The 24,918-nt window shown below is 48.6% G+C and overlaps 1 protein-coding gene across 1 annotated transcript in view; it reads right to left on the bottom strand.

Moving 5' to 3' along the window:
- The window catches only part of GRIN2A (glutamate ionotropic receptor NMDA type subunit 2A), a 415,475-nt gene that overhangs the window by 379,293 nt on the left and 11,264 nt on the right, over positions 1 to 24,918 (bottom strand). The window contains exon 2 of the mRNA XM_055340882.1: positions 298 to 488. The gene's annotated coding sequence lies outside the window, so the exon portion shown is untranslated. The remainder of the gene's footprint in view (positions 1 to 297; positions 489 to 24,918) is intronic.

Below are 24,918 nucleotides of genomic sequence, written 5' to 3' on the forward strand. Positions count from 1 at the left end.
GAGCCTGCAAATACCCGCACGGTCGTGCCCGCGTGCACAGGCGCGCGCCCCTCGGGGAAGGCGCCGGAGCCAGGGGAAGTTGGGGAGAAGTCGTTCTGGCCGACGCGCTCTTCGGGGCGAGCGCCGCGGAGCGCGGAGCCGCAGCGCCCCCTGGTGCTCCTCCCGCGCCTTGCCGCAGATGCTCCCTCTCCCGCTCTCCTCTCCCTCGCTCTCCTGATCCTTCTCCCGCTCTCTCTCCTCGGGTCGAGTCTTCCTCTTCCCCGGCCGGCCCAGCCCAGGTCTCCCGCTGGGACGTACCTGTAGCCGGAGAAGGTCGAGGATGCAGTGGGGCGCGCTGCGCGCACGAGCATCTCGGCCGCCTCAGCAGCCACCGGGTTTAGCGGGTTCCCGCATGCTGCGGCCCCCGCGCGCTCCCCTGGCTGTCCCGCGCTGTCCGCATCGCCCCCACGGGGGGCGGCTATCCCAGCCGGAGGCTCTGCAGCAGGGCTCTACCGGGGTGGAGAAGAAAGAGACAGAGAGGCAGGATCAGCTCCCCGGCAGGGGAAGGGGAGCTGGGGGTGGGGGGGTGGGCGCAGGCTGCAGTCTGCAGTGCTCACGGCCCCCTGTGCGCACAGGGGGCTCGCCCAGAGAGGGGAAGCCGGACCTCAGTGCCCAAGACCCGCTGTGCGTACCCTCAGACCCCGTGGCCGATATGGAGAGCTCCGCTCCGGGGCGCACGGGAGAACCGGAGCCCCGGGCTGGCCACGCACGAGAAGCTAACTGGGCATCTCCACCCTCACCCCCTACCACCTCCCCGGCGGCGCCGGCTGCTGGGAGTTGTTCGGCCAGGAGCTGCTGCGCGACGGGGGTAGGGAGAGAAAGAGGAGGGAAGGGGGGTGGGGGCTGGCTGAGTTTGCGACGAGCCGGCAGGAGAGGGGGAGGGAAGGGCTCGGGCTCCCGCGGTCCCGGCTCCCCGAGGGAGGGAGGTGCGATTATTCCCACACAGCGACCCTCCTGCGGTCCTGCCGCCCCCTCCCATCCAGGCCTCCCACCCTCTTCCCCCCCACCCCCACCCCCACCCCCACCCCCACCCGCGAAGGGGCCGCCCAGGCCCCGCGTCCCGCGCCAGCACTCACCGCAGCCTCTCTCCACATAGTTCTCAGCAGTGGCCGCTCCTGGTCATCTCCAGGGCTGATGGCTGCGGCCGCGACTCTCAGCGCTCACCCAGCCCCATGCTCCGGCCAACCCCGCGGGGCCTCCCTCCAGGAGCCGGAGCTCGGCTTCCTGCCCCACTCCGGACAGCCGCTGCCGGGTCCTGTGTGCGCGCCCGAGAGCCCTCTCCGCAGCCCAGGCTCGGGGCTGGTGGTGTGTGCGAGGGCGAGTGTGTGTGCGTGCGAGTGAGTGTGGGAGCGCGCGCGCGCGTGTGGCCGGGGATCCCCGCGGGCCCCGGCGGAGAGAGGCGCGGGCGGAGGGTGGCAGCTCCCCCTCCGGGCCGGCGCTGCGGGGCCGGCTCGCCGCCGGGCGGGCGTTCAGCTCCCCATTTCCCGACGGGAGTCCGGGGAGCGCCTAGCCGCCCTGGATCCCGGCACTGGCCACGCTGGGCTTCTGGGGCGTGCTTCTGCTGCGGCCGCCTCGGAGGAAGGGGAGGAGGGAGGCAGGGGCGCCCCCCACGCCAACTTGGGGACGGACTTGTTCTCGGTCGACTAGACGCAGCAGCCCCCGCGACAGCCAGGGAGGCTTGGAGCTCCGGTGGGCGAACGCATCTCCCGCCCGTGGCCGCCCTCCCCGGGGGCGGGCCGGGGCTGAGCCCGCAGTCCCTGGGCCGCGGGTTCCCGGAGCGCACGGCGGCGGCCAGGCCAGGCCGGGTGGCTGCCTGGCGGAGGGGGCGCCTGCGGCGGCGGGCCGCTGTCCGCGGTGCTGAAACCACGCTCTCCGCCCGCTCCCGAGCGTCTGGTGCGGCTGAAGAATCAATTATTCACATCTCTGCTACCGCTTCCTCCTCCCCCAGTGCCTCGCGCTGGGTACAGCGATCCCCCTCCACGCACAGGCGCGCCGACACACACACACACACACACACACGCACGCACGCACGCACACACCCCACAGAATCTGCTCCAGTGCTTCTCCCTGTGCCTCGCCTCGCCACCCCCGGAAGGGAACCCACTCCTCTGTCTCAGGGAGCCAGAATCCTAAAAGTAAAGACTTCTCAACATTCCCCCACTTGCTTCCTTCTTGTTTTCTAAGTTACATCAAACAAAAGTCGCCCTGAGGCTGCCACTTCTAAGCTACCAGCAGGGGTGAGCCAGAGAGCATGGGACTGCCCGGGTGTGTGGTGGGGCCTGGCTGGCAACCTGGCATGAATGAAGAACATTGTCAGATGACGACCTTTGCCCCTTTTACACTCAACTGTATCTCTCCTTCCGATTCCCTGGTCCCTGTTTTCCTTACCTCAGGTTTGGAAAGAAAGAGACCTTAAATTATAAGAGGTTTTCGCAATCACTGTTCTTTCTAACCCTGCATCCTCCACTCATCGGCCTGATGTCACCTTTCGGCTTGCTATATATTTAATCTTCCCATATCAATTCCTAATCTGAAAATTGAAAATATCTATTTCTCGGGGTTATCTCAAAAAGAAAATGAGATAGCCTTGGTAAAGCAGCCAACAAAACCCAGCACATAGTAAGTAGGTGCTTGACCAACATGGGGTCCCTAGAAGGTAGGTTAAGAGCACAGGGCCTCTTTCTGGGAATGCTCAATACTGATACAGAGACAAGAAAGGACACAGTTTAGAGAACTATGGGTTTGTTATCAAGATGGCTGTTGTATGTTAAGTTCTCTGGAGTTTTATTATTCAAAAGACAGAAAGAATGGAAGGAAATCTGGAAGGAAAACGAAAATGGTGGGTTGTGTGAAATACAGCAAAGAACAGAGAAGCGTTCCCTTTCTTGAGGCCGTAACTGGGCTGAGCTGGATTGACTGAAGACAACAATGCGGATTGTATTCATGGAGCTTTTTAAAATACAGGTAGTTGTACCCACTTTAGACCTACTCCTTCAAAGTCTACAGGGGTGAAGCCAAGCATGTCTATTTGTTTAACTTCCATAGCTGATTCTGAGTATGCCCTGCTTAACAACCCACCATACCTTCCATACTTGTATATCATCGTGGACCCTGAAATAGTCTCTGATTAAAATTATTGGCATGTAGAGCTTAAAGTCATTCGTGACCAGACCCATAGAAAGGTAGATCAAACAGGTGTGGTCTCTTTTGAATAGAGAAAGAAGACAGTCCTCCATTTGAAGGAACCGTCTATCTCTGCAGACTCAGGCAGCTACAGTTGCCCCAGGCTGGACATCTCCCCGGGTGGAGAGCCATTTAGGGCCAGACACTTCGAATTCCACCACACAGGTGAAGACACACACAGTTGTGTATGTGATCACGACAATTTACCATGTTCTGTGCTGCAAAAACTAAACCTACCACAGAGCCAAGGACGCTGAGCAGGATTTTGCTACTCAAGACTTTCAGATGAAAAACCTTCATAGCAGCTATGCTGACAAAAACTATGTGGGGGGGAAAAAAAGAGCCCCTAGTCACACTGTTCTGCAGTCAATTTTGCCAATTGGTTTTATTGCCAGTCACATCATTAAAGTGACTGAAATTACCTAGTCTAGTCTTAAGGAACAAATTGTTTCAGTTGTTTTCAATTCGATTGATTTATCTCCAAATGCTTCACTACAGAAATGACCCCCATGGTTGCCACTTGCTTTGAGCCACTTGAACGCTGTGGTTAGAAACCAACCACCGTATCATGTCTATAGCAGAGAAGTAAAATGAGCCAATCATTGATTGTGCTTCTGTTAATATCTCTATTCTCAAAGGAAACAAATAAAGAATGGCAGCATTTTAGCTGAAAGACCTTTAGAGATGATCCTGTACTGTGCATTCTGTTTTCAAGTTTAGGGAACTCTACCTACCTGAGTCACTTTAAAGTGAATTCTTACATTAAAGGATCTGAGAAGTCCTGTGGGTTAATGTGTTTATTAATCCAGCAATATTCAAAAGAAATTGATCATGGAAACCTGCTTTATTTCACATAAAAGTTGCTGCCATCCTATGGAACTAATGTTTCTCTGAATGCTTTATAAGAATTTCAGACCTAGCCCAAAACCTTTCTTTTGCATATGGAGAAAGTAAAACTAATGAACTTTAGTACTGTGAGATAAGAGGTCAAAGGCAAAATTTGAACCAAGATCCAAAACTTGTTTTATGTGTTTCTGTGTAAAATAAAATATAAGTGTGTTTGCGTTCTACAAGGCTACTGGGGTTCCAAAGCAGCGTGATAGAATCCTGAGAGAGAAAGAGTAAAAGAGAAATTTAGGGTGGCCAAGAAACCTGAAACACCAGCTTTGCCACCACCTTCAGTCCTTGTTTCATCACTGGTAATCTATCTGTACCATCCCTCCAAATTCCAGCCTGTGGGTCCACCTCTCATGCTAACCATGGTCCCTTCCTGATGTTATCTTTTACATACTAGCAGTTACATGTGTACCACATGGACATATACATAGGACTGGCGAGAGCACACTACTCACCTGCCCTGTCCTGTGCCAAGGCAGACATCATTAATCAATTTGTGAACTCTTTCTTTCAAAATTTTGATAGAACATCATAAGCTTGCTCAGTTCTAGGCATTCTGGGTGGCCCTGTCCATTGATCAAAACTGGCTCCACTTAGACATTCCTAATGGCAAGCTCTCATAGATATCTGAGTGTAGCATAATCTGACTCTGATTACCTTTATCTCCTTTACTTTCTCTCGGATCCTTACTTCCATGTTACCAGGTGACCTTAAAGACTTTCTCCTCTTTAGATCTCAGTTTGTCCGTTTGTAAAACAAAGGTTTACACAAGCCATGATGACCTCAGAGTTGCCTTCCATGTTTGATGCTCAATGATTCTGTAACTTTTTTTTTGAAGGTCTTGACTGTGGGATCAACCGAGGTGCTAGTTAACCCTCCCATAATATCCAAAAGGCTTTAAAAATTCCTTCCTGCTCCCATAACTCATTGAGATATCAATAGTTCTAATCAGAGAGTAAGGCTTTTTCTAAACAAATCCACTGCTAGTCTTGAGAACTAAAATTAAGAGAGCAACAAAAGATTTTGTACCTTGTTGGTCTTCACCCAATGCAACCCAGTGTCCTACCTTATACCAGACAGAGGCCTGGGAGACACCACAACATGCCATTGAGAAAGGAATAATTGTACATTCTACCACTTAGAGAAAAGTCATGAACCTTTCCAGGTCTCAGTTTTTTCATCAGTAAAATGGGAGTAAAATCACTCTGCCTCCCCCCAGCACCACAGTGAATGTTACATAAGAGTATGTTTTAGTGTGAATCCCTTCAATAGCCTAACGGTCCTGCACCCAATTCCAAAGTTGGGGGTGGGTGTCCCCACACCACCAAGCAATCTTTGACACTAGTTGGGTGTCCTACAATTCAACTCAAATCTGACCCTACATGGAGATACCATCAGACTCCACAGGTTAAGGACTCAGTCCCACAAAACTACCCTCCAGTTCAGATGTCAACTGCAAGTCCAGGCTGTTTCCTGTGTTTCTGATTGGCTATAAATCAGAGATTCCCACGGCCCCCTCCTTGGGTTTGATCAATTTGCTAGAGCGGCTCACAGAAGTTAGGAAACCCTAACTGACTAGATTACTGGTTTATTGCAATGGAAACCCTTACTGACTAGATTACTGGTTTATTGCAATGGATATTAAAGGAATCAAATCAACAGCAGAGATATGCAGATACATAGACTATAGAATATAGATTATCATAGATAGGGCAAGGTATGGGGGAAGGGTGCAAACCTTCCACATCATCCCCAGATGCACCACTCTCCCAGTATCTCCATGTTTCCACCAACCTGGAAGCTCTCCAAACCCTGTCCTTTGGATTTTTATGGAGGCTTCATGACATAAGCGTGATGGATTAAATCATTGGCCATTGGTGATTGAGTTCACATCACCCCTCCCTCTCCCCTCCCTGGAGAGCCAGGGATGGGACTGAAAATTCCAACCTTCTAATCACGTGGTTGGCTCCACTGGGCAGGCAATCAGCTCCCATTCTTAGGGGCAAGGAAAAAAAAACACTTTTAGCATAACAAAAGGCACCTTTGTGATCTTATGTCTTAGGAAATCCCAAGGATTTTGGGAGTTCCAAGCCAGAAACAGGAACAAAGAATATATATCTTATTATAAATCACCATATCACAAAAAGACCCTGAGATCAGGATCTGAGAACCTTAGTTTATTTGGGAGATGATCTAGAAAGCACAAAATGAAGTGGGAGAGGAGGAAGCCAATAAAAAGCATGTTTAAAGGAGAGGGGTCAATAGGGGCAACTCAGCCCCAATTCAGCTGAAGACCAGCTGAGAGACTGTGCACAACACACTCAGGATTATCCCACTTCGTGGCAAGGAATGGGGGATGGAGGGCAGGATTAATCCACTCTCTCATCAGATGAAGCTATTAACTCTTCTATTAACCACCTTTCTAGTGTGCCCTGTGCACAGACATACAGGAAGGCATTGAGGTCCACTTAGGCTTCCTACTAGTGACCCTATAAACAGGGTGGGCCAGGGAGATCTGAGTGGAGCTAGGACCATGCTGTCCAACCAATCACAGGGGCCTGGATCAAGCGAAGGCACCAAAGTGAGTGGGACAGAAGAGAAGGGTCAGAAGGAGAGAGATGGTCAGGCCCCTGATGTGAAATGAGCCTGAGCCTTATAACTCCTTGGGCTTCCGAGAGGAGGAAACCAAACGTGTGTCACCTCTAAACAACCAATCACCTTGCTCACTAGAAAGCATGGCTCCATCAGTGTTCTGGAATCTGACCAACCAAATCAGCAGCATCTTGTCCAGAAGAAAGAACAAGGAGGGGCTCCTGCACCCCCCTGCAGGCTACGCTGTTATACCCCAAGGAAGTGTCTTGGGTGCTCTTTCTTGCACTCACCAACACAGGGCAATTTCTGTGCTCAGAGGAAGGCAGGCCTCTCCTTTAGAAATTTCTTCCCTTCCCTCCGACTTCAGGGTGTGGAGAGTCCACCTGACGTCAAGCTCTCTCACTCGGCTGTGGCTGGGTCAGAGCAGTCCCTCAGAACAGGGCTTTGAAAGCCCTGCAGCCAGACCATTTGAGGTCAATTTCCCAAGGCCAGGAATACTCAAAAATTCTCATCACTCACCTCACAGATAGAGAGGGACACTCGGTCAATTATGATTCTGTCTGATTCATGAGTCTGCATATAGGGAGAAGACTTCTCGGAGAAATGTCTGGATGCCAAGGAGAGAGGTCATATTTCCCGGTGCCTACGATCATTGAAGCATGCCATCTTGAAGCTTCAGGGGCCCATGGGGATCATCAAACCTCCAATACTGCTCTTTAAAGGTGAGGGCACCAAAGCCTAGAGATGTGAAGCTAGGTGCTGCAGTTACTATGGGTCACACACAGCTTCTTATTTGGGTCTTTTTGTCACAGGGATTGCCCTTCTCTAACCCCGAACACAGACTCTGTGGGGCACGAATTGCAGTAGAGGTTGCCAGATGGAAAGTCCCTACAATTGTTCTTTGAGGTGGGGACAGTCTTTGGGTACCCCCTGGTATCTGCATCTAACTGGGCAGGTCCAAAGACATTTGACTTGGAAATTGGGGCTGGGAGTGAGGAGGGGAAGGAAAGATGATCCAGTTACGGAGTTCTTTCACTAGAGGAGTAACTTGGGACATCACTATCCCTCTTAATGGTAGTAAAAGAGTGCAACAGTGCAGTAGTCAAGAAGTCAAGTAGGCAAGTCAAACACTTGCCTCTGACCAAGAATGCCAAATAGTACCAGGCAGAGCTAGGGCTTGAACCCATTTGTGTCAGGCTCCAGAACCCGCATTTTGAACCACTGCATTGTCTAAGTCACCAATATGCTGGATCTATTTAGATGGGTCCCTTAGTCTCTCTGAGGCTTCTCTTCCTCCTCTTCTAGGATATAAGAAGGTCAGGTCAGCAATTGCTAATGTTCATATCCTGAGTAGCAGGACCCCTTCTGCATGCCATCCCTCACAGGAAGCAGTGAAGAGAGGTGCTTTGATCCCAGGTGGAAAGGGAGTAGGAGGTTCCTCGCCCCTTCCCCAACTCCACCCCCACCCACACATAGCTCCTGGAAGAATGCTAGGATTCTGATGAACGCAGTTTGGAAATGTGGTCCAACCCCTGCACTGTAAAGAAAGAGACTGAAGAACTATAAGGAGCAGGGGACCACACAGAATTGCTCATCAGGGAGTCACTGAGCCAAGATCAGAATCCAGGGCTCATGAGGCAGCCAAGCAGTAACAAATAGAATGTGAACCTGGCTCTTAAACGTATAAGCTGCGTGACTGTGGGTAGGTCCTGTAGCCTCTCTGTGCCTCAGTTTCCTCCTCTATAAAATAAGGATGATAATAATAGCACTTAATTAAATATGGGGCTTTGTAAGGAGTAAATTAGTGAGACAATACACAGCACTTAGAGCAGCCAGCCATAGTCAGAATTGTTAGTAAGCTTATTGCCTGACAGGAACCTTTGGGGGCTTAAAGAAGAGGTTCCCCTGGGATGATCTGTCCCCTGACAGATACTTCCCTCAGTTGAATACTCCCCGTGTATGCTCAGGGAGGTGAGGCCCACAGGGCGGGGGAGGCAGCCATTGGCCGGCCCTGGCTCCCCTGGCTCAGTGCATCCCAGATGGTGCCCACAGGGGAGCTGGCCAGTGACACGTTGGCAGAGTCTCCCTTCCTTACACAGTTCACCGAGCCACGCAGGGCCCAGGAGCCTCGGGCTGTAGCCCACTGTGCCAAGGCGGCAGGCTGCCCAGCCAGGACTGATGGAGCCAGGCGTGGTGGGCCCCAGGGAGCTGCTTGTGCCTCTGGCCTCTGGAGAAGGTACAGGTAAGGCACTTCTCCAGCCACCTCCCCAACCTATCCCATCACCCCAGCTTCTCTCTGAGAGGGAGAGGGAGGGACCGAGTCAGAAGCCAGTTCCTGCTCCACCTGACCTGGGTCCATGCCTATCTTTACACTTTAGCTGAAAGCAGTAGCTCTTAGAACACAACCATGCAGTGGAAGATGATGATCCTCTCCTTAGTCAAATGGCAAGTCAATGTCTTCAACCGTAAATGGAAATAAATATGATTCCCACCTCAGAGAGTCGCCTCGGGAATTGAGTGCTATATTGCATACAGTGAGTGGAAGAGTATATGCCACACAGAGACCGGACTATACGTGGTGGCCAGTGTCTGTGTCTGTGTTACATTCATATTTGTATCAATATTGTAGCACAGTGATAAAAAGCACAGACTCTGGAACTCCTCTGCCCAGGCCCAATCTTGCATGTAACCCTTCCTATTTCTGTGGCTGCCCGCAAGTTGCTCCATGCCTGATCCCTCAATTTCCTGATCCACAAAATGGGGAGGATATCTGTACCTCCCTCCCTGATGGGATTGCTGAAATTAAATCAGGTGATAGACATGAATTCTTTAACCACAGCACCTGATACACAAGAGATCAACAAGGAGAGGCTATCGCTATTATATTAATGAGCATTAATATTATTGCCCAACAGCCAGTTAGGACTAGAATTGGTGCCTCCTGCCTCCCTATTTGGTGCTCACTCTGCTACTTGCTGCTGTCTCTCCTCCAGTTGAAGTTCCTGGCTCTGCCCTCCGAGAGTCACTGTTCCTAAAAAAGAACTCCATTTTTACTGGGAAGTCACAAAACAAAGTGTCGCCAAGTCCAGCGGTCGGGTCCAAATTGCATAAAGAACATTTCTTTTCATTAGGCAAAGCTGCCCAAGGATCCAGGCTATAGGGAAAGGAGGAAAGACCAAAGTCCCAGCAACCAGACTCAGGTGCCAACAGACCTGGCTGCAACCACACTGGCACGGATTATCATACTTCATAGCTTTCTTTGTTGAATGTGATATTTGTGGGGCAAGATGGCTTGGGTTTTTTTTTGTTTGTTTGTCTGTTTCATTTTGTTTTGCTCTTAGTGAAAAGATGGAGGATTTTTATGCTTTCTGCCGATGGGCGTGTTTTGCAGTTTCTAGGGCTCCTCAGCCCCTGGCAAACAGCTGAATCTCTTTCCATTGGAAGAGATGGGCCAGGTCAGCCAGAATGAGCTTCTTCTGGAAAGCTCAGGGACATAGGCATGCTGGAGCCTGAGGCCCTTCCTTAGCCATGGAGATACCCTCCCCTTTGCTACCATCAGGGTGTTGCTTTAAGCACATCACCCATGCCTGCCCTAAGACTGTGAGCACGTGCAGACACACACTCTCACACACCAACACAACCACCCACTACATCCTTGCCATCTTGGCCTTTTACTTATTTCTTTTTTTTTTTTAAGATTTAATTTATTTATTCATGAGAGACACACAGAGAGAAAGAGGCAGAGACACAGGCAGAGAGAGAAGCAGGCCCCATGCCGGGAGCCCAACGTGGGACTCGATTCCGGGTCTCCAGGATCACACCCTGGGTTGGAGGCAGCACCAAACCGCTGAAGCCATCCGGGCTGCCCATTTTGACTCATTTCTTAAACAAAAGGTAATATCTGTGCACGTCAAAGACAAACCAAGCCCTACATACAGCAAGAAGCAGCTCTACTCTCTCACTTGTCTCTCTCTTTACTGTCCCTTTCTTTGCTCTCTTTTTTCCCTGCCCTGGGCACCTAGTTTCTCTCCCCAGAGGCAACCACTACTACCACTTCCTCAACAAGTGGTTCAGTTTATGAAGCCTCTTTTACTTCCTCAGGTAAATACAGCACAGGAAAGGTGTCGCTAAGTGACTTCTGAGCTAGACTATCAAAAAGCAATGTAATTCCACCTTGTTCTCATAGGACATTCACTCCTGGAATGTGTAGCTGCCATGCTGTGAGGAAGCCCTAGCATCCAATGAAGAGCCTTCTATAAAGAAGAACCAAGGCCCACAGCCCAAAGCCTACAGTCCTGGCAGGATCCTCACCAACAAGCACACTGATCTGCCAGCCACGTGAGTAAGTCACTTTGAAAGTGGATCCTACAGGCCCCAACTGAGCTGCCCCAGCAAAGACAAGCTGTTACTGCTAAATGCTACCTGAGTTGAAGATTCATCAGCAAATTAACTATTGTTGTTTTAAGCCACTAAGATTTGGGGCAGTGTGTTACGCTGCACTTTTAACAAGCCTCCCACCTGTCATAGGTGACCAGAAGTTAATACTTTGGGAAGTTAATACTTGGCCAATCTCTGTGAACGTGGGAGGCACCTTAGTGAATCCACTACAGGGTTTATAAACACCAAAGCCACCTTCACAGAGAAACTTTGAGAATCCCTTTCTCTACCATGGGGTTGATGAGCAAAACCTGGGCCTCCTTTGTACCCACATATGTTTGCACCAAAGGCTTTCCCAAGAATGCTTGCAGCTCTCCCCACTTCTGAATAAGCAAAGTCAATTTCCCATCCATATTTGCAGAGGTATTTGTTACCTAAGCAAGAAGCAGGCTTGCAAATTCTTGGGTAAATAACACAAGTCCAAAAACAATACTCCCATGCCAGTAGCCACGAGATGCTGGAAATGACAGGTCTCTTGGGGACCGCTCAATCTCACAGACTCAGCAAGGCACTGACTTCAAGGACTATGTGGCCCCTGCTACTCTCAGCAGAGCAGGAAGCTGAAGGCGAGACAGAGCACTATGATTAAACACGAGGACTTGTGTTTGCATCCTGGCTCTGTGACTCACTAGCTGTGTGACTTCAGGCAAGTTGCTTAACCTTTATGAACCTCAGTTTTTCACTATGCAAAATAACACTTTCCTCATTGGGTCGCTATTAAGATAACCATGAGAATCATCTAGTGCAGGGTGGAACTTAGTACATACTCAGTAGATGGTAAGAGCTACTATTTTTTAACATGTTTTATTATTATATGCTGCCCAAATAAAAAGTAGGCAGAGGAGGCCCTGGGATGGAAGTCAGGAGACTTGGAGTCTTGTGTTGTTTTTGTTACTTGCCTGCTCACCTATCCAGGCAAGGTGGTTAACAATGCTGGACGGTAGTTGTAAAATAAGGTAGAGGGACCAGAAGGTGATCTCTAAGCTCTGGGAACACCCTAGCTTTCTCTTTCTTTGGACTCTGAAAGGGCCCTATTGCCTAATATCTCAGATATCTATCTATCATCTATCTATTTATCTATCATCTATCTTATTTATTTTCAGATACCTTTTTAAATGGCAGAAACAACCTCAGAATCACTTAAGCCAAAAAAGGAGGGGGCGGAGCAGAGAAGGAGAAATGGTTGGCTCAGAGAAGCCAAAAATGGGTTGAACAGTCAAACCCCAGAGATACAGTTTGATCCCAAGGACAGTTGGAATCTGGCTTCCACATGTCTCTCTCCCTCTTACTCACTGCATTCAGCCTCCCTCACCAAACTGCCGTCCTCTATAGTCAGAGAGCATATTTGTGCCCCCCTGTTTCCAATAAACCCTAAACCCAGAGGAAAGAATGACTGACCACCCTCCCTCTCCAAGCCCAAACAGCCCAAGCCAATGATTCATTGGCCCAGCCTGGGTCAATTGCCAACATCTTGACCAATCAACCGTGACACTGGGGTAGGGTCATGTTAGAACATGGCAGCTCTCCAGGAAAGCATACGCTGCTATCTCCCCAGCCAGGGCAGCACATCTGAACTTGCAACTCTTGCAGTGCACCCTAGAGGGGAGCTCTTATGCCTCCATCATTTCTTTTTAAAGTGCTCCCACTTCTATCCCCATATAATCTTATAACAACCTCACATCAGAAATAGAAGTGACAGCTTTAAATCTGACATAATGCAGAAGGACACTGGGGCTTAGGGAAGCCAGACACCATGACCAAAGACACTTAGCCTGTCCATGGCAGAGGCAAATCTAGCTAGGAACCCAGGTGCCTGAATTCTCCCAGTGTCCTTTCCCAAAGGCACTGTGTCCTTTGCCTGATTTTTCTAGAATGAGCATGAATGCAGACCCAAGAACGGAATAGTTGGAGAATCCCATGTGTCCCTTACCCTGGCAACTACGAAGGCTCTCTAGAGGGCTGCTTTCTGGGTCTGATGTCTCCTTGCCTATAAATAGCAGACTCTGGAACTCTCAAGCCCAGACAAGGAAAAGCACAAGCTTCTTAGGGCCCTTCTAATCTGCTAAGAATGGAAGAAATGGAAGGAAAGCAGGAAAAAAAAAAAGGAAGGAAAGCAGAAGGAAGCCCTGGAGATGTTCAGAACAGCTCCAAGCTCTGGCTCAAGGAGGGACTTAATCATTGTAGAGGCACTCGATCCCCTCTCTCCAGACTCCTCCCCAGGCATCCTGGCAGGGTCCCCTCCCTGGGAGATGGCACTGAGTATCCTCAAGGGAAGGGGCAGTTGGCTTCCCTACCTTCCTCCTTAGCTTGCAGTGCCTCTTTCAGTTCTTTTAACACTGGGTGGTGGTTAAGCATGCTGGCTTGAGAGCCGGTCTGGCCAGCTCTCCGGCCCTGCCAAGTTATTTCACTTGTGTGCCTCATTTCCATCAGTTATAAAATGATTGATTTTTTTTAAAAAGAGTGTTTATTCCTTGAGTTTATTGTGTGAATTCTTTTCTTTAAGATTTTATTTATTTATTTGAGAGAGAGAGCACGTGTCAAAGAGTATAAGCAGTGGAGAGGGAGAAGCAGGCTGCCCATGGAGCAGGGAGCCAGATGCAGGGCTCAATCCCTGGACCCTGGGATCATGGCCTGAGCCAAAGGCAGCTGCTTAACCCACTGAGCCACCCAGGTGCCCCATTATGTGAATCTAATAAGATACTACAAATAAAGTGCTTACACATGGCACATGTATTTGCTATTGCTGCTTATGCAGTAGGGAGAGTGGCTGGGAACTACAGAGGCGGTATATTTTGTATCACATTGTTGTCCTATTATAAAAGCAACCAACCAGAAAGGAAAAGCTAATGAAGAAGCTGAGACATTCAGGGGAACACCTGGCTGGTCTGTGTTGTGCTTGATTTTTTTTTAAAGATTTATTTATTTATTTGAGAAGGGGGAAGGGCATGGGCAGAGGGAGGGAGAGAATCTCAAGCAGACTCTGTGCTGAGCATGGAGCCCAATGCGGGGCTCAATCCCAGGACCCTGAGATCATGATCTGAGCCGAAACCAAGAGCTTAACTGACTGATCCACCCAGGCACCCCATCATATTATATATATTAATATACAATATGTATTAATTATATATTGATATATTTTATATATTAATATATTTAATATATATTAAAATACAAATGGGGAAATTTGAATATAGAGTATGTATCAGATAACATTTTTTTATTTTTTTTAATTTTTATTTTATTTTATGATAGTCACACAGAGAGAGAGAAAGAGGCAGAGACATAGGCAGAGGGAGAAGCAGGCTCCACGCACCGGGAGCCCGACATGGGATTCGATCCGGGGTCTCCAGAATCGCGCCCTGGGCCAAAGGCAGGCGCCAAACCGCTGCGCCACCCAGGGATCCCTGTATCAGATAACATTAAGGAATTATTCCTCATTTTGTCAAATGTGATCATGGTATGATGATTAGGTAGGAAAATACTCTTATTTTTTTTAGAGATACATATTAAAATATTTAGGAAGAAAGTAGTATGATATCAGTAACTCTAAAATGTTTCACCCAAGGGGCACCTGATTAAGCATCTGCCTTCAGCTCAGGTCATGATCCCAGAGTCCTAGGATCGAGCCCCACATGGGGCTCCCTGCTCAGCGGGGCGTCTGCTTCTCCCTCTCCCTTCCCCTGCTCATGTTCTCTCCCACACACATGCTCTTTCACTCTCTCAAATAAATAAAATCTTTAGAAAAAATTTCACCCAGAGGGAGGAGGGGCAAGATGGCGGAAGAGCAGGGTCCCCAAATCACCTGTCCCCACCAAATTACCTAGATAACCTTCAAACCATCCTGAAAATCTACGAATTCGGCCTGAGATGTAAAGAGAGACCAGCTGGAATGCTACAGTGAGAAGAGTTCGCGCTTCTATCAAGGTAGGAAGACGGGGAAAAGAAATAAAGAAACAAAAGGCCTCCAAGGGGGAGGGGCCCCGCGAGGAGCCGGGCTGAGGCCGGGGCGAGTGTCCCCAGGACAGGAGAGCCCCGTCCCCCTCCCGGAGGAGCAGGAGCTGCACCAACCTTCCCGGCGGGCGGAAAGGGGCTCGCAGGGAGTTGGAGCAGGACCCAGGAGAGCGGGGATGCCCTCAGGCTCCCTGGGACACTAACAGACACCTGCGAGCGCAGGAGAGTGCGCCGAGCTCCCTAAGGGCTGCAGCGCGCACGGAGGGACCGACCGGAGCAGCTCGGAGGGGCTCGGGAGCGGCTCCAGGGAGGGGGCTGCGGGGCGGGAGCGCGAATCCCACAGCGCAGGCCCCGGAGCACAGGGCGCCGGGACACAGCCCAGGATCCGGCCTCCCCCGGGACAGGCAGAGGCCGGGAGGGCCCGAGACAGCGAGGACGCTCCTGCCCCGAGCTGAGCAGATCAGCGGCCCCGCCCCGGAGCCTCCAGGCCCTGCGGACGGAGAGCAGAGAGCCCCGAGCCCCGTATTTCCTGCGGAGGCTGAATCCAGGCTTCCAGAGCTGCCATAGCCACTGGGGCTGTTCCTCCTGGGGCCCGACGGGGTAAACAACCCCCGCTGAGCCCTGCAGCAGGCAGGGGCAGAGCAGCTCCCCCAAGTGCTAACACCTGAAAATCAGCACAGCAGGCCCCTCCCCCAGAAGACCAGCTGGACGGACCAGTGATACTCCCCCGTGTTCCAATACAACTTGTTTTTGGCCACTCTGCACTGAGCAAAATGACTAGAAGGAAAACCTCACTTCAAAGGAAAGAATCAGAAACAGCCCTCTCTCCCACAGAGTTACAAAATCTGGATTACACTTCAATGTCAGAAAGCCAATTCAGAAGCACCATTATACAGCTACTGGTGGCTCTAGAAAAAAGCATTAAGGCCTCACGAGACTTCATGACTGCAGAATTTAGATCCAATCAGGCAGAAATTAAAAATCAATTGAATGAGATGCAATCCAAACTAGAAGTCCTAACGACGAGGGTTAACGAGGTGGAAGAACGAGTGAGTGACATAGAAGACAAGTTAATGGCAAAGAGGGAAACTGAGGAAAAAAGAGACAATCAATTAAGGGACCATGAAGACAGATTAAGGCAAATAAATGACAGTCTGAGGAAGAAAAACCTACGTTTAATTGGGGTTCCCGAGGGCGCCGAAAGGGACAGAGGGCCAGAATATGTATTTGAACAAATCCTAGCTGAAAACTTTCCCAATCTGGGAAGGGAAACAGGCATTCAGATCCAGGAAATAGAGAGATCCCCCCCTAAAATCAATAAAAACCGTTCAACACCTCGACATCTAATAGTGAAGCTTGCAAATTCCAAAGATAAAGAGAAGATCCTTAAAGCAGCAAGAGACAAGAAGTCCCTGACTTTCATGGGGAGGAATATTAGGGTAACAGCAGACCTCTCCACAGAGACCTGGCAGGCCAGAAAGGGCTGGCAGGATATATTCAGGGTCCTAAATGAGAAGAACATGCAACCAAGAATACTTTATCCAGCAAGGCTCTCATTCAAAATGGAAGGAGAGATAAAGAGCTTCCAAGACAGGCAGGAACTGAAAGAATATGTGACCTCCAAACCAGCTCTGCAAGAAATTTTAAGGGGACTCTTAAAACTCCCCTTTAAGAAGAAGTTCAAGTAACTCTGAACGTGAATGGACTTAATGACCCCATCAAAAGGCGCAGAGTTTCAGACTGGATAAAAAAACAGGACCCATCTATTTGCTGTCTACAAGAGACTCATTTTAGACAGAAGGACACCTACAACCTGAAAATAAAAGGTTGGAGAACCATTTACCATTCAAATGGTTCTCAAAATATACCCTAAAAACTACAGAACACTTCTGAAAGAAATTGAGGAAGACACAAAGAGATGGAAAAATATTCCATGCTCATGGATTGGCAGAATTAATATTGTGAAAATGTCAATGTTACCCAGGGCAATTTACACGTATAATGCAATCCCTATCAAAATACCATGGAATTTCTTCAGAGACTTAGAACAAATTATTTTAAGATTTGTGTGGAATCAGAAAAGACCCCAAACAGCCAGGGGAATTTTAAAAAAAGAAAACCATATCTGGGGGCATCACAATGCCAGATTTCAGGTTGTACTACAAAGCTGTGTTCATCAAGACAGTGTGGTACTGGCACAAAAACAGACATATAGATCAATGGAACAGAACAGAGAACCCAGAAGTGGACCCTGAACTTTATGCTCAACTAATATACGATAAAGGAGGAAAGACGATCCACTGGAAGAAAGACAGTCTCTTCAATAAATGGTGCTGGGAAAATTGGACATCCACATGCAGAAGAATGAAACTGGACCACTCTTGCACCATACACAAAGATAAACTCAAAATGGATGAAAGATCTAAATGTGAGACAAGATTCCATCAAAATCCCAGAGGAGAACTCAGGCAACACCCTTTTTGAACTTGACCACAGTAACCGGAGAAGGACAAACAGTGTATGTTCTCATTCATTTGGGGAATATGAATAATAGCGAAAGGGAATATAAGGGAAGGGAGAAGAAATGTGTGAGAAATATCAGAAAGGGAGACAGAACATAAAGACTTCTAACTCTGGGAAATGAACTAGGGGTGGTGGAGGGGGAGGAGGGTGGGGGGTGGGGGTGAATGGGTGATGGGCACTGAGGGGTACACTTGACGGGATGAGCACTGGGTGTTATTCTGTATGTTGGTAAATTGAACACCAATAAAAATTAATTTATAAAAAAAAAAAAAAAAAAGAAAAAAAAAAAAGAAAAAATTTCACCCAAAAGAAAAATAAAGATGAATTGAATATGGCAAAATGTTAACAATCATTAAATCTAAGGGATGGGTTTATGTTCATAATATTTATTCATAATACTAGCCTCTCTATTTTTGGGTATGTTGGGAAATTTTCATAATAAACAAAACATACTTATGCAAAACATTAAAACCTACAGAAACTACACTGAAGAAAATAGTAATTCTAACACATGAAGAAAAAAAAAATCACTAAAAATGTTCCACTGTATCTCCATCGTGTTTTTATCTGTTTTAACATCACTGCAATCACAAAGCACACGACATCCTGCGGTCTGCTTTTCGTAAACTTATCATAACCTGAGCATTTTTCCCTGTTATTAAACTGCCTTTGCAAACACCATTTTTAGTGGCTGCAGAATATTCTCTTGAGGGGATGAACCAGGAAACTTTTTAATTCCTCCCCTTCTAGGCTTGGAATTATGATAGTTAAATTATAATTTTAATTCAAATTATAATGATAATGAAAATGATGATTATGAAGATGACGATGATGGCTAATATTCACTGGGTGCTTACTATGTGCCTGGCACTTTAACAAAGGACACCCCTTTTAATCTTTGCAACCTGTGAAGTAGCTATTATTACCAACTGACACTCAGAGAAGTCTAGTGACTTATTCAGGGTCACACAGCTAGGAAGGGGCAGAGCACAGACTCCTATTCAGAGGCACAAATGTAAGCTCGTATCTTTAATTTCATTCCTTTATTTATTCACCAAACATTAGTAGGGTCAGGTACTCGGCTGTGAACAAGGTCTGTGGCAGGAATGCTAACAATTTAAATCTGTCAGACCCGACGTCTCAAGAGCAGTGATTCTGGAGGCTACGATACCTGCACTCCTTCTCTAAAGATGAATAAGCCAAATCCCAGACTTGTGGTAATGACTCTTCCTGCCCAGGGAAGAAGGGATCCCTGACAGCCAGAGAGAGGGTGAGGGTGGAGAATAATTTATCATTGATAATTCCTGACACCAGAAACCTTTTAATATTCAAATTATTTATTCTTAGTCCTGCCTGCCTGAACCGGCACTAATAGTTCGTTGTTAATGAGACTGAAGCATTTTTAAATCAACTTAATTGACATTTTTATGATGTTCAGAAGGGCCTAAACATAGGATTTTCAGTGGGGAGCTGAATGTGACCTATAGGAAGGGACAGGACCCCCGGAGCCTGGTGCGGAGGAAGGTCACTAAGGAGCGGCCAAGGGGCAAGGAGCCTCATGGCTCCCCAGCTGGATCCAGGAATTCTGACCCATGGCTCCTTCTTGGTCCTCCACTTCGTTCCCATCACAACACTGCCCCTCCCACCAGCCCTTGAGGTTCCGCTAGTTCTGCAATGTTGGGCATGGGACTGTAACTGCTCAGTGCCTCGATTTCCCCGTCTGTAAAATGGGAATGAGAACAGTCCTTTCCTCACAAGGTTGTTATGAGGGTTTAAATGGGTTAACATATGGGATGAACTTAGAACCACGTCCGGTACTTCGCTACTGTTGGTATCATTATTGTTTACAAAATGAATTTTATAAGGTTTCCATGGTTGATTTCGATGATGTCTTCCAAGGATTCTGGATTATCTCCTATGTGAGTTTTATGTCCCCACCCTACGGGACTCAGCAGTGGCCATGTGACTTGTTCTGGCTGCCGACATACAGGTGGAACGGATACGTGTCACTTCCAGGCAGATTTAACATTACTCACCACATCTTCTTTTTCCCCCCTTTCCTCAAAACTGGCAATGTTCCACGCAGTGATACTTCCATCTGCCAGATCCCAGAGTGAAGATGACATGGAGAGAGGCCGCGGGTGGACAGGCGATGTGAGGAAGAAATGCACTTTTGCAGCTGGAGGTCACGAAGCTCTGGGGTTGTTTGTTACTGCAGCAAAACCCAGCCTATGATAACTGACACAGTATCTTGCCTTAAGGTGCCCTTGGTCCGAGGGGAAGACATCATACACAGAGAAGGCTGTGACACTGGAGCTCAAAGGGGTGCCGGGATTCCCAAGGAAGAACACCAGACCCAGCCAGGAAGGACAGAGGGGGAAGAAACCAGCCTGCCAGTTTGAGCTGGGAAAAAGCATTACATCACAAGGCGGTAGGCTAATGTTGATCGATTGCTTACTCAGCTCCAGACAGTTTTTCGTGTTCTCCATTTAATCTTCAAAACAGCCCTAGGAAGTAGTTACTGTTGTTGTGATGACTTCTTTTTTTTTTTTTAAGTACGGGTGATGAAACTTTAAAAGTTTCAGTAAATAAATAAATAAATAAATAAATAAATAAATAAATAAATAAATAAATAAATAAATAAAGTTTTAGTAATTTGCCCCAAGTCTCATAGGAGAGGATTGGGACTCAGGCAGAGTGCACAGACTCTCCACCACGTTGTACTGTCTCCTGTGCAGGCCCTCACCTTCCACCTGCATCTGAACCCCAGGGAGCATGGGGGCAGTGGGGGCATTAAAATGAAGATTTACAAGCCCATCCCAGGTCTGCCATAGGAGGCAGAATTTTCAGATGTCCTCACATGATTTCCACCCCCTGGTGTTATATCCTGTACAGTCCCCTCTCCTGAGTGTGACCAGGGTCTGTGACTTGCTTCTACCCAATAGAGTATGGTATCTGTAACTGGGTACCTACATGTTCTCTAGAAAGTAGGAAATAGGGGCACCTGGGTGGTTCAGCGGTTGAGCATCTGCCTTTGGCTCAGGTCATGATCCCAGAGTCCTGGGATCGAGTCCCGCATCGGGTTCCTCGCAGGGAAACTGCTTCTCCCTCTGCCCGAGTCCCTGCCTCTTTCTGTGTGTCTCTCATGAATAAATAAATAAAATATTTTTTAAAAAAAGAAAGTAGGAAATAAGGCTAAAGCTATAATTGATGGAGATGCAGCGGTCACTCATATTCACCAGGATGGGTTTGTAGCTTGGACACGCTTCCTGTTTTGTCTGTGTTCAGACAGGACTGCAGAGTGGTCTTCTCTGTCTTGACCCATCAGTGTCACAGAATGGCCTTGTCTGAAGCCAGCGATCTATGAAACCGCTTCTGCTCAACAGAACACCAAGGCCCAGCTGTGAGCACCAGGCCAGCTCCCAGCCAACAGGGGCTGCTTTCCTCTTCCTCAGAAAGGTGGAAAGTGAGGAACACAACAAGAGGGAGAGAGAGGCAAGAGCCAGTTGCACAGGGGCTTCCGCATGGAGACCTGGCCCCTTGGAGGCCGTTAAAGAGACAAGGTCTAGCTGTTTGGAGGCTCTCACTCCAAGCTTAGGGAGCAAGAGGAAGGATCTCTCCTTCCTTCCCTTCTCCTCACGGCTAGGAGCTGGCATCACTTAGGACTCGGGTTGGGAATTACAACCATGTCGTTGCTCGAGAAATAATGACCACCCAGCTGGGCTTTAGCTCTCCCCTCCTCCACCCGTGGAGACCGAATAGTTCTTGATTCCTTAATTCATGCATTCATTACTTTATCTAATATTTATTAAATGCCAACTGAGTGTCAGGCACTTTGCCTGAGCATTATTGATAGAACAGAAAACAAGACTGATGATGGTGCCAGCCAAGTGATTTTCAACAAAATCCCTTTTCCCCAAATTGCATGCTTTCCTCTTCTAGCCTCCAATGCTCTCACTCTTCTCCACACCCTGCCTATGAAAACCCCAACTATCCATCATTTGAGGTCCATCCCAGAAGCTTCCTCCTCCATGAGGATTTCTAGATCCGTCCAGGCCCTGAACAGGACACTCCCCCATATGACCCTTTCCCCAGAACTCTTTTGCATGAAGAGGTGCTGCATGATTGGACAAGGGTCTGATGGGCTTGATACTGGTTGTGTCTGAAAGACAGACAGCCTAAACCAACAAGAAGAGAGAATGGGCCCAAGGGATCAGTGAGGGCTGATGGTCATCACTCCCTAATGAAAATGCAGAGACTTCACCAAAACTGGGAAGCCCCAGGAACTGGGCCACCAGGGAGCAGGTGACCAGTGAAGTGTGTTGGGGAGCCACCCACTTGCGGACTTTCATGAGTTGGAAGACAAGACTGAGACCTAAATGGAAGGGCTTCCTTGTGCATTCTACTAAACACTAGTCATAGAGACTGTTGGGTGCGGCCCTCCCTCGGGTGCAGAGCTGGGTTCAGTGCATTCAGGAATCATGGTGGTTGCAAGGTCGAGTTCCCAGCATGCACAGCACTCTGGGCAAGCCACCAGCCACCAGCCAAGTTGAGATCATGCCCCTGAGAGCTGGGACATTCATCCGAGGACTGGGGCTCCCGACACACTTTAAAGAGGCTCATTTTCTGCTTCATCAGCCCAAGCTGGCTTCTATTAAGAACTCTAATGGGTACACCCACCATCCACCTACTCAGGGATGATCACCATTAACTCCACGGGGTTCAGATTTCCCAATCTTGGGATCCCTGGGTGGCGCAGCGGTTTGGCGCCTGCCTTTGGCCCAGAGCGCGATCCTGGAGACCCGGGATCGAATCCCACGTTGGGCTCCGGGTGCATGGAGCCTGCTTCTCCCTCTGCCTGTGTCTCTGCCTCTCTGTGTGTGTGTGTGACTATCATAAATTAAAAAAAAAGATTTCCTAATCTTTTTCTGGTCATATATGAATTAACACTTTTTCATAAAAGTGGAACTGCATTTTATATAATGTTGTATAACCTACCAGAATTTATTTGAGCAATTCACTGATTGTTTGAAGCTTTTTTCCTACTAATCCTCTATTTTTGAACAATCTGATTGCTCCACCTAATCCTTGACTGTTTCCAGCGCTCACACAGAGGAGCACTGTCTGACTGATAATGGTTTACAAAAGAAGAAAAGCTCCTCACCACCTCTAGTTCTTTCAAGGCAGACAAAATATTAACGGCTGACTACCAGGTTTTTATGTTTATTTTTGTATCAGGGAATGTTCTAAATTCTTAACATATATTATCTCATTTAATCCTCACCAAAATCCAGCATGGGTTGTGAGAGGTGGGTCATTCTCCCCATTTTCTGGATGGGGAAGCTCAGACCTAGGGTAGGTCTGATGCTTGCCAAAGACCACACAGCCTGAATATATATATCTATATATTCAAATCTACATATTCTGATAAAAATCTCTAGGCACACCACAGCAGGGAGGATCCCCATCTCTTGTGGATGTTTGGAAATATCCACGTAGGTACAGCTCAAAGGCAGCTCTGACCCATCCACCATTTGCTTCAAATATCTGATAAGGTCTGACCGTTCACTCCTCTGAATTTCTTACTACCCCTGCCATTCCCTCCTCTCCTCCTCTCCAGGACTAACTCAGTAACGGAGAGAGCTGATACCACGCATACGCATGTCACCGCTCCCTTATCAAAAACCCACTGCAGACATTGCCAATCAATCATGTTCTTTTTCCTGATGGGTCTGAATGGACCTCAGAATCTTTCTTAACACAGTACCCCCAAGCACTCTCTGTCAATCAGTCAGAGTTGACATACGAGACAGAGCCTCTTTGCCATCTCTATTCTAGACTATGAGTATTTCCAGAGCAGAAACTATACATTATTCAACCTTTTAATACAATTAAAAAAAATATCGGTGACAACTACCATTTTATATGCTTTTAATGTACTTCAGACACTGTGTTTAGAGGCTTATAAATATCTTCTGCCTTAATCCTTACAAGGAAGATATTCATAACACCCATTTCTCAGATGAGGAAGGAAAGGCACAGTGAGCTTGACTGAACAAAGCATGAAAATTGTGCTGCTAATAAATGGTGGAGGCAAGACCACAACCTATGCCGTCTGAGTAGCAAAACATGCTCTTAATCATATGCACCATCGCCACTGCCCCACTTCCAAAGTCCCCAGGCTCCATCCAGCGCGTGGCACGCAGTAAACACAGACTCAGCATTCCATAAATGAATGCACGCACACATAAATAAATGGATTAGATCAAAGTCGGCTCCAAGGGGGCAGGGCAAGGTGGTTATCAGTCTCTCCAGGAGGCTGGGCTGTGGGAGACAGTTTCTGACTCAGACCCAGCTCCCAAACCGGGCAGGAAGAGCTGCCTCCCTGCTTCTCAGCCTGAGATTCAAACCTTCCAAGATTATAATTATCTGGCTCGCCCCGCCCACGGCCCTGCTTCTCCATGGAGCCACCGCTCACGGCCTGGGGGCTCCAGAGGAGAGGGGGCGGCTGAGGGTTGGCAGAAGGGGGGCCCCCGGGGTTCTCTTAGTCAGAGAGGGAGAAGAATGAGCCAGAGGGGGCTGCAGCCCTGGGGTGGGGGAGGTAAGACTTGGAGGAGCCACAGGTCATCAACAGTCCCCTCGCATCCGCAGCTGATGCCAGGAGCGGGGGGTGGGGGCACACAGGCAAGGTGGCAAGCAGACACACAGGACTCGGTGGGTGGGGCCCAGCTGTGCCCCACAAAGGCACCCAGTCTTCAATCGTTCATTTCTGCTACCCAGGCCTCCACTGGCCCATCCTGAAAGTGGCAGAGGAACAGGAGCCTAATGTTCTCTAACTGGCACATTTTTCATTGCACAGGAAGCACATGTGCTTTTCCCCCTCCCACCCCCACCCTGGCTCTCCGTTTGGATCCAGCCTGGAACCCTGGTGCTCAGACCTCCCCGCTCCCCGCCCTTCACCATCAGCATTTTCACCACCCAAAGCTGTCTAGGACCCACCTGAGTTGCCGCCCGTCCCTCCCCCACCAGGCATACACGGGGAGGCCACACAGTCCGGCACCACAGACCTTATTTGGGCACGTATTTTAGGCACGTATTTTAATATCAGTAAATCATCTTTTAGGCATTTTCGCCTTTGCTTCTGGACTTGGTGGCTACCCTACAGAAGGCACCCTTCACAAATGTGATGCTGGAAACCTCCTGGGCTTTGCCACCAAACAGGCTGAATTCCAAACCAATTCCCACACCGACTGCCTGCATGGTTTTGGGCTAATCTCCCCCTTCCAGAGTTTCAGC

The sequence above is a fragment of the Nyctereutes procyonoides genome, unplaced genomic scaffold (assembly GCF_905146905.1).
Source record: "Nyctereutes procyonoides isolate TBG_1078 unplaced genomic scaffold, NYPRO_anot_genome, whole genome shotgun sequence".
Classification (NCBI taxonomy): domain Eukaryota; kingdom Metazoa; phylum Chordata; class Mammalia; order Carnivora; family Canidae; genus Nyctereutes; species Nyctereutes procyonoides.